The 19,140-nt window shown below is 41.3% G+C and overlaps 1 protein-coding gene across 2 annotated transcripts in view; it reads left to right on the top strand.

Annotated features, from left to right (window-relative positions):
• LOC138788681 (G-protein coupled receptor 22-like) overlaps positions 1-19,140 on the top strand; it is a 155,363-nt gene that overhangs the window by 71,058 nt on the left and 65,165 nt on the right. The window contains exon 2 of one of the 2 annotated variants that reach the window (XM_069966786.1): positions 3,439-3,600. The exons of the other annotated variant lie outside the window; for it this stretch is intronic. The gene's annotated coding sequence lies outside the window, so the exon portion shown is untranslated. The remainder of the gene's footprint in view (positions 1-3,438; positions 3,601-19,140) is intronic. 2 annotated transcript variants of the gene reach the window in all.

Raw genomic sequence — 19,140 nt, 5'->3', positions numbered from 1 at the left:
GGACCGAGATCCGGCAGATACAACACTTAATGAGGTCATTCACTTTTTTTGCAGACATTACTGGTGCCCAAGGATTTGGCTCCAATATTATATTTTTTCGCCTCCATTCAGACTCCAATATCAGCTTAAAAGGACCTAATCCTGCTTCATTCAATGGATAAAAATTGTATCTTTTCATGCGAAATGGCTCAGCTGCTTCTCAGTATTAAATTCACTGCACTTCTAAAACGGTTAATTAGCAGGTATTACCAGTCACTTTCTATAAGCAGATTCTTTATTTGGGGAGGTTATGCCATTTTAACTTGCTTGTGATTGGCAGCGTGTAATAAAAAGGAACATTGCCAGATTTATAAATCCTAACTTCCCCTGTGGGAACATTTTGTCTCTTAGGTTAATGTTTTTTTTTCAAAATCTTTATCATCATTGAGGCAAAAATGCGTTGGAAGTAACAAATACTTAGCAGGGTGCAAAGACCACATGTAATATAAAATTTCAGTGTGCCACAATTTGGCACAATAATGCTAAGGCTGGTGAGAATAAGATATACTCACTGACCTCAGTCCCCAACGCTCATGCTCCAGGGACTAATCCCCAATGCTCGTCTCTTCTGCCTGCTTCTGAGACTCCATGTAGAAACAGAACCTTATGGGTTACCCAATAGCTGTCTAAGACAAGATACTGCTGCCAGTAATTGACTGAGCATAAGGGTCCTGATTCTATACCTTGCAGTGCTGCAACTATATAACTAATTTGAATTTCCTAGAGGGGCTTACTTACCCCCTAGGATAGGCCCCCAGTATCCAGTTAATTGTCAATTAGTGTGTTTGATATGATGATATATAGTGTGTTTGATATGGACATAAACCCCTCACCTGGAAACAGGAGGCACAGGACAACCCTACATAGTTTGCACCCAGAGACTGAACAGGGCGCACAATAACACATGGATTTCACTATGGCACTGCATGGAGTATAGAAACAATGCATCAGAACTCGAAACCTGGGGCACCAGAAGTCTCCCATTGGGGAGGGCAGGTAATGGTGTCTCTGATGGTTAGCAGTATCCAGGATCAAAGAGATGCACAGGAAGAGTGAAAGGTGACTATGTTAGGCACCAGGGAGCTTTGCTGACTCTTCTGGGAATCTCAAGAAATTTTTCTTTGGTTTAGAAGCCTCAGGGACCTTGTCGATGATATATCCCTTGTGTATAATGAAGTCAACAGAATGTGCAATTAAATGTGGAGGATAGGGCGCAAGAATGATCTATTTTGATGGACCCAATGAGCCACAGAGTCACAGAGACATTGGCTCTGCCCGTATAAGTATTTATGTCACCCAAGGAATCAAAATAAACATTGCTATAAGACTGGCGTTCTTAGCAAAGGAATTAGGGTCTCAAACCCCATATATCCAGGCTACTACAGTGCCATTAGGCCGGGGGGGGGGGGGGGGGGGGGAGCTGTGAAAGGTCACATCTTCTAGAGGTAAAGATGCGGCAAAGCCAGGAGGTCTGTGGGATGTATGCCGGGGCAGCTTTGGCAGTGCTGTGGCAGCTCTGTAGGTGTAGGGTCACTTGGGCACTTGTCACAGTAGTCTGGAGTGGTGTTGGTACCCACACCCGGTCAGACAGGCACAGCTTCCGCAGGTTTGGGTAACCTAAGTGTAACCTAGTGTGTAGGTGCAGAATGATTCTCTACTCCAGGCCCTGGCTTCACTGCAGCAGGAACTGTGTCTCTAGTGTGGCTTCCTCTACTGACTGACCTAAAGACGCCCCCACCAGGAACTAGCCTCCCTTTTATAGGGGCAAACCAAACCTGCACCTGTCATAGGAGAGAAAACAACCATGTGACAGGGGGGAAAACGCATAGTACATCTTGACTTCATCCCACTGTGAAAAACCTGAGTGAGTTACTTTGCCCAGGTGCAACTAAAACGTAGTGGCACACCTGTACTGGGACACTACAAAGGGACTTCTATACATCAGGCCCTCACTATGTTCTAAGATTTGTTCTACACACCTTTGCAATGCTGCAGTGGTGGTGGATACATTGCCTTGGGGCCACCATTTTTTTTTTTTTAACCAGGAACTCCTTTTTGATGTTGCTATAGAGTGTCTACATACTTATCAGAAAGCTATAGTTTACTACCTCCCTGCTACTTTAATACTTGGTGCAGTATAGGATCCATACCAGGTCGATGCAAGTCTCCTTGGAGTGCTACGGCTGATGCATTTCCTTAGCTTAGAGACATCTTTCATCCTGTGCTCAATTTTTCATGGATATTTTTTCACAGCATCAAAAAGCCGGTTGAGTTTTTGAAGTGCTGCTGTGGCAATTGTATCAAAGAGCTTTTGAAAAGAGTGTGTGTCAGTGACCCTTGTTATGAAGACGACGGTCGCAGGATGCTTCATGCAGCTTAGACTCTTCTTCCACAAGGAGCTTTGCAGGCAAAAGTTCAGTCTGACCCTGTGGATGGAAATTTTTCCAGGAGAGAATCTCTTTTGCTTTATGTTTTTGTAGAAACTCTGAAGAGCAATTCTCCCCATTACAGGACTTCATATGCAGGCAGCATACATGTATTTACAGATTTCAAAGCTAAGACAAGGCTGCGGTGAGGTGGACCTATATACTAAGGACATGTATGGGTAATATTTATTGTTTGTTGATGGTGTCTTTATGTTTTTCTGCCATATACCCACTGTGGGGATTATTTATTTATGTATTCTCTGTATGTAGTACCAACCCAGTGCCCAGTATATATGTTTGTATATGTAGGTTATTTATTTATCTCCTACCTTATGATATAGCATTTTATGTATAAAAATTCTTTGATCCACCGTTTTTATGGGGATTTGTATTAGCTCTAGCCCCCCCATTATGTACTTTTTAATAATCTTTTTTTGATATAATAATAAAAAACATTCATATTTATATTGGTCTTGCATTCCAGTTCTTTTGTTTTTGGATTTTGTGTTGGATAGTTTTGGGTGCGCATAGACCGCACTATCTAGGCCTCTTTGGTAGGATTATAGATTTCAAAGCTAAGACAAGGCTGCGTTGAGAGAGAACTACAAAGAGTTTATTTCAGCACACAGTATTGTGCCACCATGATAGGGACCATATCAGAGTAATGAGGGGTTCAGTTCATGGGACCCCCACCAATTAGCTTAAATAAGGAAGCTTCATCTATGTAAACCAGTCACAATGCTGTACATTTTTTATTGGCTGTGTATGATAAGTTAACTTATCACAACTTATCTTCCAAAACCACTCGTCTTCAGTTTAAGTGTCATTTTGCATTTAGTTCCATTGAAGGGAATGGAGCTGAATTGTAATACCACACACAACCTGAGAGCAGGGGTGGCACGGTTTTTGCAAAAAAAAAAAAAAAAAGTAGCTGTGCTTTTCTAAGCCTGGAAATCCATTTTCATTTTCACAGATATTTGGACCAGAAAGAAGACTACTGGACATTTAGCAGAGCTGTCAGAGTGGAGTGGGGACCATTTTGCTTTGTGGCCCAACGATTTCTGTTTCCTTTCCACATGTCCACCGACTACTTGGCTCAACTTGTTTCCTTTGCTGTACGGGACCACAGAACTGGGTGAGCTACTCATATTATGGAGTACATATAATGTGTACATATCACCAGTGAAACTGCATAAATAATTACTTCCAGCTCCGTATATAAAGCAATGTTTTGTGGTATCTTTGCAAAGGATTATTTCACAGAAAGTCACATTACTGATGCTATATGCGCCCTCATTCATGGCTTTCATATGTATGTTGTAAACTCATCATCGGGAATCTCATGGGTATGTGGACCCTCCGTGTTGCAGAAAGCATGCACATACATGCCACAATACCACGCTTGCCCGCCTAGTTTATAACACATATGAGTAAGCTTTTATTGGTAGGTTGTTCACCACAATGTATTAACTTGCATCTCATGGTTGTTTTCCCTGCTCCTAAATGATAATTTAATTCACAAGAAGAAAACAACTTCAGTAAGGCTGGGTTCACACTACGTTTTTGAAATCTGTTTTTTTTTTCCAATCCATTTTTTTCAAAAAATGGATGAAAAAAACAGATGCATTTGTGTGCATCCGTTTTGACCCATTTTTCCATTGGCTTCCGTTATAAAGAAAAGCATTAAATGGCTCAATTTTTTAACAGACACAAAAATGAGGTTGACTACGTTTTTGTGTCCGTTAAAATTTTTTTTTTCTAATTTATATTATTTTATAATGGAAGTCAATGGAAAAAACAGATCAAAACAGATGGACACAAATGCATCCATTTTTCCATTCGTTTTTTTTTTTTATTTGCTTGCTCATTAGCTGATCATTGTCTCTATTACACAGATATCTGCCTAATTTCGCAGATAATCGTTCCATGTAATAGGGCTTGTAATTGGCTATAATAAAATATGCTTGTGAGAATACACTGATCAGCCATAACAATAAAACCCTCTGCCTAATATTGTCTGTATAGCTTCATATGTGTGTGCTGACACCTTTCTATCATAACCAGCATATTTTTTTTAGTTAATGGTGCTACAGTAGCTTTTCTGTGAGATAGGATGGAAAACCCTCACACTCCCAAAACATATCCTTAAATATTGTGCTTCCATGACCCATGACTGGAGATGAACAAACTTTTCAAAAGTTTAGTTCTGCAGGTTCACTGTATAATCTGGTTCGTCCAAACCGAAACGTAAACGAGCTCTAAAACAGCTAAACAATTACAGACATTTAGCTGTTTTTGTGCAGTTTACAAAGTTCACTCATCAACACTTACCTGTCCGTGCTCACCCGGTGTCCTCATTCTCCAGTCTTCAATGTTCCAACCAGCTGCCAAAAGCCAGCTCAGTCAATCACTGACTGACTGAGACAGCACAGCACCATGGCCAGTGATTGGATAAGCAGGCTGTTACTCTCGAGACAAGAGTGAAAGCCTGCTCAGCCAATCACTGGCCAAAGTGCTGTACCATATCAGTGAGTGATTAGTTGAGCGGGCTGGAGGTGGCTATTAGTGTGAGACTCGGAGTAGGACACTTGGGGATGCAGACAGGTAATCACACCCCCTTTTTTTTTTAATGTCTATTGAATTGTGTGGCCGCCATCTTTACGAACTTGTTCTGAGCGTTGCAAAAACTTCGGAACAAATCTAAGTTTGTAAGATTAGATTCTCTTATCTCTACCCATGACCTCTGGTTCACCTGTTGCCCATCCTTAAACCACATTTGGTAGGAACTAACCATTGCATACCAGGAACACTACATAAGACCTGCTATTTTGGAGATACTCTAATCCAGTTGAGGGCCATTACAATTTGGCCCTTGTCACTCCTTACACTTGCCCATTTTTCCTGCTTCCATCACATGAATTCAAGAACTGATGGTTTCCTTGCGGCCCCTCGACAGACACCATTCTCTTGAGATAATCAGCATTCTTTGTTCTACCTGTTTTATTGGTATAGCTGATCGGTGTATCCTAGAACAAAGTCATAAATCGGAAATTAATTAAGCTTGTTTCATCTCCTGAGATCTATTTACCAGACACTCATTGCTGATTTGGCTTTAATAATAGAAAACAGTGTTCTTATTCCCTAATTTTCTTCATTTCCTCACAATGTGCGTCTGGGAGGGTTTGACAGGCGTAACAATGGATAAAATGCATTCAGTGTCTGCAGAATACAAGCTTTGTGTTACATGTTTTCCCTTTTAAAACAATAAATTCAATGAAGTAATTGTTAGCACTGTTTTCTATTTGAAGCGGAGATCACATCCTCTGAGGCAGCAGGGGGTGATGCTGTAAACATAGAGGGAATTATAAGAAATTACTATTCTTTGCCTAAACAATAACTTACAAAATTTGTCCAAATAATAGACCTGGTCTTTGATAGTGAGTGTCCAGGGGGGCGGCTAGCAGGGGTAGCAGAGGGATTAGTTATGGAATATATACACTTTAAATGTTATATGAATCCGCATTAATAAGTAGTATATCACTTTTAGTATGTCATTCAAGGACTCTGGAAAGCTTGGTGAAAACCACAATGCTTGCTGCACTGGTGGTCTTTAGCTACTTAAAACTACAATTCGCAGCATGGTATTCACATGCATATTATCTATTAAATCTATAACCAATTACTAGAATGGAACCTACATATTCCTCAGGGATTTACAAAGAATATATGCATTTAAAGGGGTTTTTGAGTTGTATGTAAATAAAGTATAATTGTGGTTTTCAATTCTTATAGCTGCTTGTTGCCAGTGACTGGGAGGACTCCAAAGAATTTACATATTATTATTTCAAATTGAAAGAGAGGAGATCATTTCTGACCACTCAGTTGACATGTATGGATGTTGATAGGTTTGGCTCTGTCTTTGCCTCTTAGAAGAGGAGTTTGATCAATAGGCAGCAGTAGGAATGAAGTGTGTTTATTAGAGGAGCTGTCAGCACATGATGGATAAGGTTGGTTGTCCAGCCCTTGAGGAGGACATGGAAGAAAAGCCAACAGTGAAATGTCCAGGAGAAACCAATAAATCTTTACCGATTCCCCCACGGTGTCTTGGCAGACATGTGTGGACAGTCCGCCTCTCACTGCTCCCTCCCACACTTCAGCTATAACATACATCAGGTTGATGAACTTTAGCAGAGAGATTTTAAACAATGAAGATGATGCAGGACAGACACGGCCAAGGCAAGGTTTTATCTCCTGGATAGGGAGAATTTGGATGATCCTTCATGTAGTTTGATGCAATTCTGTATCAATGCTCTTTGCATTTTGCTGGAATTTCCCATTGGCTGTCATGTGGATCTCATGTATCCATGCCTCTAAGAAGATGAATGGTGCTATGTGTAAACTGGTAAATATTATTGGTCTATCATCTGTGGCTCGGGCCTAATAGATCCTAAAGTGTATATTTTAATTTAGTATAAAGATTAGCTTTTCCCAACGCATTTGTTTTACTGTGTTTATAGCAATGCCATGTATGTCTGAATTTTTTCCCCCTTTATTTAATTAGTTAATTGCACCAAAAAATTACACCTCAACTAGCCCTGTAGGTTGAAAAATAAAAGCACTGTGGCTCTTAGAAAAAAGGGAGGAACATTGCATTAAATTAATTTGACCTGGACATCCGGGCATTAATGACCTCAGTCATGAAGGGGTTAATTAGACGTCCGTGCAAAAAATGTTTGATATTTAATACACTATGTGCATTGGTTGTTGTCATTCCATTTACTCCAATGCATTCCAATGACGTCAATTAAAATGTGGCAATAACGAACATTATTTTGGCAGGCGTGCATCTCTCAATAAAGAATGTTACTATAATACCACCCTCTATCTACACAATATACACTACCGTTCAAAAGTTTGGGGTCACCCAAACAATTTTGTGTTTTCCATGAAAAGTCACACTTATTCACCACCATACGTTGTGAAATGAATAGAAAATAGAGTCAAGACATTGACAAGGTTAGAAATTTGTATTTGATTTGTATTTGAAATAACATTGGGGGAGATTTATCAAACATGATGTAAAGTGAAACTGGCTCAGTTGCCCCTAGCAACCAATCAGATTCCACCTTTCATTTTCCAAAGAGTCTGGGAGGAATGAAAGGCGGAATCTGATTGGTTGCTAGGGGCAACTAAGACAATTCTACTTTACCCTAGTTTGATAAATCTCCCACATTGTTTTTACATCAAACTTTGTTTTCGTCAAAGAATCCTTCTTTTGCAGCAATTACAGCATTGCACACCTTTGGCATTCTAGCTATTAATCTGTTGAGGTAAGCTGGAGAAATTGCACCCCACGCTTCTAGAAGCAGCTCCCACAAGTTGGATTGGTTGGATGGGCACTTCTGGCGTACCATACTGTCAAGCTGCTCCCACAACAGCTCAATGGGGTTCAGATCTGGTGACTGCGCTGGCCACTCCATTACCGATAGAATACCAGCTGCCTGCTTCTGCTGTAAATAGTTCTTGCACAATTTGGAGGTGTGTTTATGGTCATTGTCCTGTTGTAGGATGAAATTGGCTCCAATCAAGCGCTGTCCACTGGGTATGGCATGGCGTTGCAAAATGATAGCCTTCCTTATTCAGAATCCCTTTTACCCTGTACAAATCTCCCACCTTACCAGCACCAAAGCACCCCCAGACCATCACATTACCTCCACCATGCTTAACAGATGGTGTCAGGCATTCTTCCAGCATCTTTTCATTTGTTCTGCGTCTCACAAACGTTCTTCTTTGTGATCCAAACACCTCAAAACTTGGATTCATCCGTCCACAACACTTTTTCCCAGTCTTCCTCTGTCCAAAGTCTGTGTTCTTTTGCCCATCTTAATCTTTTTCTTTTATTGGCCAGTCTCAGATATGGCTTTTTCTTTGGCACTCTGCCCTGAAGCCCCAAATCTCGCAGCCGCCTCTTCACTGTAGATGTTGACACTGGTGTTTTGCGGGTACTATTTAATGAAGATGCCAGTTGGGGACCTGTGAGGCGTCTGTTTCTCAAAATGTGCTTATCTTCTTGCTTAGTTGTGCAACGCGGCGTCCCACTTCTTTTTCTACTCTGGTTAGAGCCTGTTTGTGCTGTCCTCTGAAGGGAGTAGTACACACCGTTGTAGGAAATGTTAAATTTTTTTAGCAATTTCTCGCATGGAATAGCCTTCATTTCTAAGAACAAGAATAGACTGTCGAGTTTCAGATGAAAGTTCTCTTTTTCTGGCCATTTTGAGCGTTTAATTGACCCCACAAATGTGATGCTCCAGAAACACAATCTGCTCAAAGGAAGGTCAGTTTTGTAGCTTCTGTAACGAGCTAGACTGTTTTCAGATGTGTGAACATGATTGCACAAGGGTTTTCTAATCATCAATTAGCCTTCTGAGCGACTGAACACTGGAGTGATAGTTGCTGGAAATGGGCCTCTAATCACCTATGTAGATATTGCACCAAAAAACAGACATTTGCTGCTAGAATGTACATTAGCAATGTATAGAGTGTATTTCTTTAAAGTTAGGACTAGTTTAAAGTTATCTTCATTGAAAAGTACAGTGCTTTTCCTTCAAAAATAAGGACATTTCAATGTGACCCCAAACTTTTGAACGGTAATGTAACTGCTATAATAATGCCCTTGCGTACAAGAATATACAGTAATAAGTCCCCATATTTAAGGGAGCGTAACTATTATAATACTGCCCCCATATTAAAAAATAACTGCTATAATGTTACCCCTAAGTGCAATAGATAACTTCAATAATATTGCCCCATGTACAAGAATATAACTACGGTAATACTATCTCCTATGTTCAAGAAACAGCTGTTTCACGGCTGATTGCCGATTCCTCAAGCTTAGGGTATCAAGTGATACCCTAAGAGCTTGAGGAATCGGCAATCATCCGTGAAACAGCTGTCCTGGGGTAGCGTGCGCCCGCACCTCCACCTGTCCTCCCTTCCCCACTGAACATAGTGCCTGAATAAAGGAATCCTACGTTGCCGGTGAGTGCCCGGATCTGTTTTTTCCATTTGCTATTGCATTTGTCTTTTTCTATACGGAGCACCCCGGTGGATTTATTATCTCACCTCTGTCCTGACTACTGCTGTACGTTTGTGGTGCCGACTGCTGTCTGCCTTTTGAGAATATCTACTATAATACTGCCCCCTATGTACAAGAATATAATTACTATAATACTACTCCTACATACAAGAATATAACTACTATAATACTGCTCCTATGTACAAGAATATAACTACTATAATTGTGCCTCCTATGTACAAGAATATAACTACTATAATACTGCCCCCTATATACAAGAATATAACTACTATAACACTACCCCCATATATACAAGAATATAACTACTATAATACTGCCCCCTATATACAAGAATATAACTACTATATTACTACTTCTATTCTCCTATGAATAGAACTATAGCTACTATACTGCTGCCAGTAGTTTGTTTACAACAATCTTACTAGAATACTTGGGTTGCTTGTTAATGATCGATGCATCTCAGGTGTTTAAGTGTTGAGCAGAACACATACAGGCGCTCAGCAGTGATGTAGCCTCACAGTTCAGCATTTCTCCAACATTTTGAATGAATTGTAAGGAAATCATTAATCAATGCTAAGACGTAGCTTGAATGGATTTTTTTTTTTTTGTTATTTAGACGAGCTGCGTCCTAGTTCAGACCTCCAATTTTCTGCAGCACAAAAAAGGGATTGAGAACAATGGGCCCAAGGTGCAGCAATTACTTCCAAAATGAGTTTTTTTTTCAACAATTTCATGCTCTAAAAGTAGATATATTGTATATTCTTTGATAAGATGTTGTGTAGGCATTTTCTGAGAATAGACATTGTGAGGATGGGACTGAAAAGAACCACAAGGCATTAAATTATAAAGCTGACATTAACAATGCTTCTAAGGATCATTACATTTTTTTAAGGGAACCTCTTACCTCAATGGATTACAGAATTTCTACAATGTTGTGACCACTACATACAGTATGTACTGACTATGCGATCCAGGGTCCAGAAGTGAGCCTTGTTGTCCAAACGTCCTATAGAGGACTCAACATTTAGCACTATAGGGAGCATGTCATGTGACCTCTATTAGCCCTATGGAACAGCAAAAGGGATTTATAGAAAAGAGGGGCACAGGCCACTTTTTCCTGTCCCCTTATACATATCATGAGGGTTGGCAAAAGGGTTCAGCCCCATTCACTTTAATGGAACTGAGATGCAAAATTACACCCAAACTCTTGATAGGAGTGGTGTTGTTTCTGGAAGAAAGCAGCCATTTTTTTCTAAGCCTGGTAAAACCCATTTTAGGGGCTTTACCAATGTTAAAAGTTATGGTATTCCCCCATAAAAATAACTATTTGATTCCATACGTGCGTCATTACTCCATTTTAGCCAAAAGACTCACTTCCCTGTTCTCAAAATCCCAGGGGGTCCCAGTAATGGATCCCACACAATAAGATAATTTTACAAGATGGGAGAACCCCTTTAAAGAGGTTGTATGGTATTAGAAATAAAATGCATAATATACATTGCAGTGGTGCCTCTTTCCTGGATCATTGTAAATGAGACCAGACTCAACATATAATGCTGTAGACAGCCCAAGTATAACTTGATGATTCCACCATTACAACTGGGAATTTCACTGGTAAAACACCTGTATTACTCCCTTGTAGCTCCTCTCTCCCATACACAACTTCGAAAAATTTTCTGTCCTTTATATAGTAAGTAGTGATGAGCGAATTTTCTGAGCATTCAGGTTAGTCTGAACCTGAACGCTCTGTATTTGACTTCTGGTGGCTGTACAACTTGGATGCAGCCCTAGTGTGGCAAGGAAAACATGGATACAACCTATGGTTTTCCAGAACTCCTCATCGAACTTCTTTGGGATGAATTAGAATAGAGATTAAAGGCCAGGCCTTATTGTCCACTATCAGTATCTGACCTAAAAAATGCTTTCCTTGACAAATCAGCAAAAGTCCCTATAGACACCTCTAAGATTCTCCCTTGAAGAGTGGAAGCTGTTTTATCTGTAAATGACAGATCCAACTCAATATTAATGCCTATGGATTTAAAATGGTATGTCTTCAAAGCTTCTGTAGGTGTAATAGAGTAAAGTGGTAAATGTTGAAGACAAATGTATCCCAGAGTTCAGTGTTTAAACAGTAAGCAAATAACCAACTATGTTTAATTTTCATCAGGAGAATGGAACCAAAGAAAGAACTGTTTATCAGTCTCTAGACGGGTGATTTAATCCTTGACCACAGACACAGACTAGGAGGTTCAACTATATCTGATTGCAGATCAGTCCTCTATTGGCATACACTAGCAGAGCAGGTGGGCAGCTTTGATTATTCATGAAGAGGAGGAAGGAAAGAGTGGTGAGGAGTGCCAGAGTGGGGCACAAACGCTGAGCCACAACTGCTCTTTGACCCTTCTTTACAGTAGGAGATGCGAGATTGTGCATAATCCACTCCACAAACAACTTACCAAAAGTTATCATGCTTACTAGGGGACTGCCAGCTACAGCATACTGTCAGCACCTCAGGTAGGGCCCGGCAGCTGACAGATTCAAGAACCGCAGCAGCTAGAAAAACAGGAGATATCTCATAATACTCAGGGAGAATTGGTGAGTAAGATCAGCTTTGCTGAGACCATTTCTTTTACCTCTTGATTGGAATACCCCTTTAATTCTTTGTCTATGCAGTGTCTATCAGTGGTTTCATGCTACCCAAACCAGAAACAGCGCAAAATAGCTTCTTTAAAAAACAAGCTATGATTTACTGAGAAACACAAGCGTTTCAGAGAAATTATAGGTTTTAAACAGGGTAACTAGTCATGGTGGTGGTCTCCAAAGCTGTTTTACGCTCTATGGGCTTAAGTGACAGGTCTCCACCTTGGTACAATGTTCCAGTCAACTTTTTCATGACTTATTTGAAATGCCATGGTTAGGGCAGCACAGATCCACTGATCGTTTCTGTATCTGTATCAGAAAAATGGAAGAAGAGACGTTGAAAATTACCACTAAATTTTGTACATTGCAATACGACATCACAGATTACTTTCTTCATCTTTTTGCTTTTCCCCTCCAAATCCTTTCCTTGTAAAAATAATCAGAGAGATATAATAGAAAAGTAATTCATGACATCACTGACCTAAATTTAGAGTATAAGACAATACAACATAGGAATGAGATTAGCTAAGGATTGATTAAACACTGGGAATGATTAAAAGGGTCCTTATGAGCAGTGGATTTTCACTGCAGTGTCCTTCAGAATCTCTGCCTGGTTAATATATACAGGGTATCGGAGGGATAAGACATACATAACAATGCTCTAGTAAGTTGTAACATGTAAGTGTAAGCAGATTAAAATTTATGAATCCTTTTTATGCAAGGTAGTTCCCTTACCTTCATCCTCAGTCTTTGTTTTATTAAATCTTCAGTTTAATTCATATGTAAAATTAGGAAGTTTGGTGCACTGAGGGCAGTACTACCCATCCACCCCGCCTCTCCTCATAAATACTAAGGCGGCTTTTTGCAGGGATATCACTCTGATGCTCATCACTCCAAAGCACCAAATATTTAAGGGTAGGGGTGGGCTGGCAGGACGGATTAGTGCACTCGACCCTCCTCTGGTGCACTAAACTGCTTAATTAACATACTAATAAACTGAAGATAAAGATGAAACAGCATTCTCAGCATCCTGTGTGCTATTGTGGTATCCCACTAGAGGTGGTTCTTCTGTCCCTACACACCCAGGTAAAAATAGTTCACTCAGGTGCCACAGCTAGTGTAGTTAGTTGGCATGCCCTACTCCAGCCACTAGGTGTCTCACTCCCCCTGTGCACAGCTGTATATGTAGTAAGGTTTAGACGATTTTACTCTCCCTCGCACACCTCCTGGTAAGTTAGTTAGAGTCTGGCTCTAGACCAGTTAGGAGGTGTTAGTGTTGGTAAGGGTTTAGCCATGGGAGAGACAACACCCGTTCTTCAAGGTAGACTAATGGCAGTTATGCACGGCTGAGACTCAAGGTAACTGGAGAAATAGGAAGCACCCTTGCCTACGCCAAGGATCCTAACTTAAGAAGAGTCACACCCTAGAGAAGAAAGGCAGACGGACTGATCCGCAGTCGAGTACAGATTGAGAGTAAGCCGCTTTCTACTAAAAAAGCTTGACAATGTGGGAAAACTTTCACTAGTAAGCTTCACCCAGAGACAGAAACCTGGGACTCATACTACCTCACAGGGCGGTATCCAAGGCGGTCAGATAACTCAGCTTTATCTAAACATGTGTAGAAGGATTCAAGGATTTCTTCAAGATATGCGTTACACAAATCCCTCCTATCCAGCCCCTATCTACTGCTTTACTTCTACTCTTTCTCTACCTCAAGTTGCCTGTTGAGATATATACTGTTTTATTGCACTAAAGTACCTAAAGCACTTTTGTATTTTTTGTATTGTTCTGAAGCCTTCAAGTAAAGTTCAGTCAAGTAAAGTGGCATGGTTCTACCAATGGTCCGGTGCCCTTGTGTCCAGGGGTGGGTGTTACCACTCCTGCCCACCGTGACAAGTTGCCCCCAAAACACCAGAGCCCACCAGCGGGTGCTACACCAGCATCCTGCGCCCCAGGCCATGGCACTCTGGGAACATAACAGCAGGTTAGAGTCTTTTAACCTGCTGTTAGTTTCCCTTTAGTGTGTGTTCACACATACAGGATCTGCAGCAGACCCGCAGCAGATTTCATGGCCCAGAGTTACTTTGCATTGAATCTGCAACTTCAAATCTGCGCCATCAAATCTGCTGCAGATCCTGTATGTGTGAACGCACCCTTAAGGAGATTTTCACCAGTTGAATCCCCACAAAAACCATATTCTTAAAAAAAAAAAAAAGTAAATTAAATCCTCCTCAGTAAGCTGCAGAACCATTAAATGATATGCTATTGAACAAACACAGCCATTGCCTTAAGGAGCTTCTACCCCCCCCCCCCCCCCCCTCCCTGGCTGAAATGGGGACGCCATTGAGAGCACAGAAACACAAATACAATTTCCAGGGGGTCACATGAGATCACATGACTTAACCGAAGAAAATTATTCCAATTTTTCAGATAGAGAGAAAGTTAATGATTTAATACAGGGTGAATTACATATTTGACTGACTAGCTGCATAATGATTAATAAAATAAAAAAAAAAAGAATTTGGGAGGGCTTCTCTAGGGTAACTGAACACACTACAGTCTATTGATTTAAATTCCCCTTTGTTTGCCTCTTTTCAAGTCACTCAGACTTCACCACTGTCATTTACTATGTCTATTAGCAGCGGCAGTGGTGCCAATACCCGAGTACCTCTATAGCATGCACATCCCATGTACAAATTTGGATGGATAGGGTGATAGAAAAGTAACTATCTGCCTTAATGGAGATTGATTGTGCAAAAGCAAGCGTGCAAAATTTATATTCGGGATACAGAGTAAGAATGGGACAATCCCCCCACCTCACTTATCAGTCCGTTCCTGTGGATTCCAGTAAATGTCCCTATAGTGTATGTGTAATTTCTGCTGATCTATGCCTGAGATTGATCATTTATGTGCACATGGTTTAGACTGATGAAAGCAGACAACCCCATGGAGGCAGAAGCTTGCAGGGTGTACATAGACAGGAATCAGCAATGTACCTACTTGAAGGGGACAATAATGATTCTTGACATAGACACAAGAGGTTTCTGTTGGTGGACTTAGTCGAGTTCAACTGGATCCCCCAGCAATCTTATGTCTATAATAACAGCCGTCACTGACCTTATTGGATTGGATTAATGGCTTAACAAGATTTTCCAAGTAAATACAACCTATTCATTGTAAAATAAAAGATCAAAAACTGTTTTAAACATTCTTTGTATTCCTTATGCGTTGGTAAAGTCTCACAGTTTTCTGCCGGCTGTCAGAGAATAGAAATATTCATATTAAAAGGGGAACTATCAGCAGGTTAGACGAATCTAACCTGCTGATATGCCCCTATTGCCTTCATCCTCTGCGCCGTGCTGGTGCAGTTAGTTGTGTTCCCCATGGTCTCATGGTGAGATCTTTAGGAGCACTGAAGGGGCCGTTAGGAGCACTGCCTGCCCCCATAGCAGTGATCCAGCCTGCCGCTGGCCGTCTCACTCCGTTCATTATCATTAGAAAGTGGTGGGCCATCCGGAGGCGGATCAGCACAGTGGGGGAAAACAGTGTATCTAATGGCCCCCCAAGACTATCTGCACTGGAACAGTGCCAAGGAGGACGGTAAGAGACATACCTTCCTCTTTGGTGTCTCCTGTGCAGTAGAGACATATCAGCCGGTTAGATTAATCTAACATGCTGATAGTTCCCCTTTAACTGTACATTCTTTTTGCACTGACGTACTGGCTCTACAAGACTCCATGGGTATAGCAATTGTAGGGATCTTCCCGGGGGATGGTGTGTTTGGACACAGTTCACAGCAGACTTGGACTTGTAAAATAACAGCTTGGCGTTTATTTGCAGCATAAACAGTCTAGCAAACAGAAATACAGCAACACCGTGCTTTTAAGAACAAAACAAACAAAAAGGTCTTGCCCGTCTGGGCGCTTACTAACAGGTCTTCTCACCTATCTGACACTATAACCCAGTGTCTTTCACCTGGATACCGCAGGGTGCATCTTAGCTCCAGCTGTGGCTGTATTCACAGCTTCCACCAAACACACTGGCTGATCACTCCTGGCTGAGAGCAACCACCTGCAGCTCTGCAGAGCTTTTACCTTTTCCAGGCTCATCAGAGCACACCTGATCACAACACCCAAAGTGGATCGGGGGGGAGGGAATGGCAAGTCCCACTACCAAAACCTACCTGCCATTCCATGTAAATCCAGGCCCGGTAAAAATAAATAACAACTCAGCAGCATAACACTGCTGAGCAACAGATCCATCCTGGACTTACCATCTCACCATGTGTAGCAACCTAGGCGAGATGTACACCCCCTCGAGCACTTCACCTGTGACATGTCTACACAATATACTCTCCTACAAGTAACGCCTCCTTGTACCTTATACTGTATAAGATGTACTGATTCCGATTGAGTATATCAGGACATATTAATCTGCCCCCCTAGCATGTGCCATGGAAGAGGGGCAAATTGTACCCTTTATCGTGGTGAATGCCAGCGAGGGCACACCGACCATTCATTGTGAATCACTGAATCACAACCATGACATTGTGTTAACATAGTTCATTGCAGCTTCCGCTCTCCTCAATATATCTCCTGTTTGATTCGTGGTCCGCTGGTTTGTAAGCAAGATGTAACGCTGTGCGCACCACGCTGCACGCTCACTGCAGTGGAGTTTAATTGCTACATTTGGCCCCTACTGTTTCTCATTACTAGTTCATCCTGGACCCCCTACAGACAAGTTCCCTACCCGCCACACTTCCAGCGGGGGTGTTCCTTACAGGGCCATCATTTGCTAATGAGAAAAATAGTGTTTTGTTATCTCGCCTTTAATCCTTTTGCACATTGTAGATGTTGGCGTATTATGCATAGACGTCGTCACAAGTCACCATTAAATATTAATCATGTGTTGGTTTATTTCCCTGAAGGAAAAGGTTTTACCTTATTTTTCATATCTGCAATTATGAAGTATAAATGGTGCAAAACTACAATTACCATAGGCCTTGTATGAAGCAGAGAGATTGCCTATAGCTACCAATCAGATCACTTCTCCCATTCATTATTCTGCACTGGAAACAGGAATAGAACAATCTATCGAGTGCTCTTTGTCGAGCGCTATGGGCAACATCATGTCACATTTCCTCACTGTATGTTAGGGCCGCTTTCACACAAGTGTATTTTGCATCCGTCCTACATCTAGGATTTTTTGGCAGACCATAATACAGAGCAAATTTTGATCTAGGGGCTTGGTGTATAAAATTGGTGTATAAAATGTGCTCATATTTTAAAACTGTACCACGTACAACCTTCATCTACGTTACAGAAAATACTCCTTGAAGTCTATAGAGAGGGATTAAAATACAGATAGATTCCGATGGGTTCTATATTTTATCTCTATTTTTTCAGTAATGTTATATACTTTGCATCTGTTTTTCAAAGTTTAATTTCATTTCCTGTGTAGAAGAAGACAGCCCATCGCTACCGAGCAGAAGTACGAATGCAATATTGAAGCAATAGTGATGAAATACTGATGGTCTATTGCAGACTTGTATTAAAGATTTATACCAATACACTACTGTGAAATAGGCTTAAGGGCATGTTCACACATGGCACAAACAGTGGCCATTCTGTGACACGGCCTTGTCTTGGCCGCTGTCTGAGATGTTCACCCGGCTGATACTGTAATATTGGGCAGGTGAACATCACTTCATCTTAACATTCGGATGTTTGCCCACATTCCAACTGGCCATAGAACATTATGTAAAGTGCGTCCGGGAGCCATACTTTACATTGTGTGCCCAGTCTATTTCGTGGGGCAACTGAATAGCAGCCACAAAACATAGACATGGCAGTTTTCTGTGCAGCTGCATGGAATCCCAGCCATACTGTATACGGTATGGATACACTATACCTGAGATTCCATAGACCACTGTGATGAAAAATACAGTGTGAACTTGGCCTTAGGCTATGTGCACACTTAGTATGAGACCGGTCGTTTCCTGACCCAGCCGAGTCACGGAACGGCCGATCTCAGAAAAGATCATCCTGGCCAGTACTGCAGTACCGTCCGAATGATCTTTAACGCCGCAGAGTTCTGATGTGGGCGCATCCGTGTGCGCCTGCATCAGAACTCCCCACTGCACACTATGAAACGAGCGGCTGGAGCTGCTTGCTCCATAGTGTGTACTGACAGGGTTTTCTGCAGCCGCTATTCAATGAATAGCAGCCTTAGAAAACTGACATGTCAGTTTTTTATGGCGCCGCTAGGGATATCTTCAGGAGTGTATACCCTGTGTATACACTCCGGACGGGATTCCCTCGGCTTGCAGCACAACCTAAGTTCCGTACCAATCACGGTGTATAACTATCTTGCATGATAAGGTTTTAATACAAAAAATCAAGCCCCAACCCACCTTGGGTGGTGACTTTTTTTTAACCTACACAAATTTGGCATCACTGTAATCATAATTGCATTTTTTGATTACTCCCTCCCCAAAAATTTTTTTATTTAAATCATTAACCCAAAAATGGTGCCATTAAAAAGCACAACAAAAAGTTATAGTTCTTAGAATGAGAAAACAATAGAAAACAATAAAGCCCAAATTAGTTGGTCACTGCATGGGTTAAATGAATTAATTTCGCACTATTAATGGCTGGTGGACCACAGTACATGACACTGTACGAACCTGCTGGTGTTACTGGTCATCTAGAAGGAATGATATGCTCTGTGGTGCCAACTTTTGGAGGTAGCGTCCTTGTAAGTCATTGTTTGGTCCCTCAGAACATGATTGAGGATTAACAAATCAAATCAAGCCAGAAAACGCTCCAAAAAGGTAACGTGCCCGGTAGACACATGCGTCAGGGTTGTTGCCCTTTGTCAGTACAGAGCAGGGTGCTGGCTGATGTTCAGCTGAAGGAAATGTGTACAGATGGGTTACTT

Source organism: Dendropsophus ebraccatus, chromosome 4, assembly GCF_027789765.1.
Source record: "Dendropsophus ebraccatus isolate aDenEbr1 chromosome 4, aDenEbr1.pat, whole genome shotgun sequence".
Classification (NCBI taxonomy): domain Eukaryota; kingdom Metazoa; phylum Chordata; class Amphibia; order Anura; family Hylidae; genus Dendropsophus; species Dendropsophus ebraccatus.
This window is presented reverse-complemented; position numbering and strand designations above follow the sequence as displayed.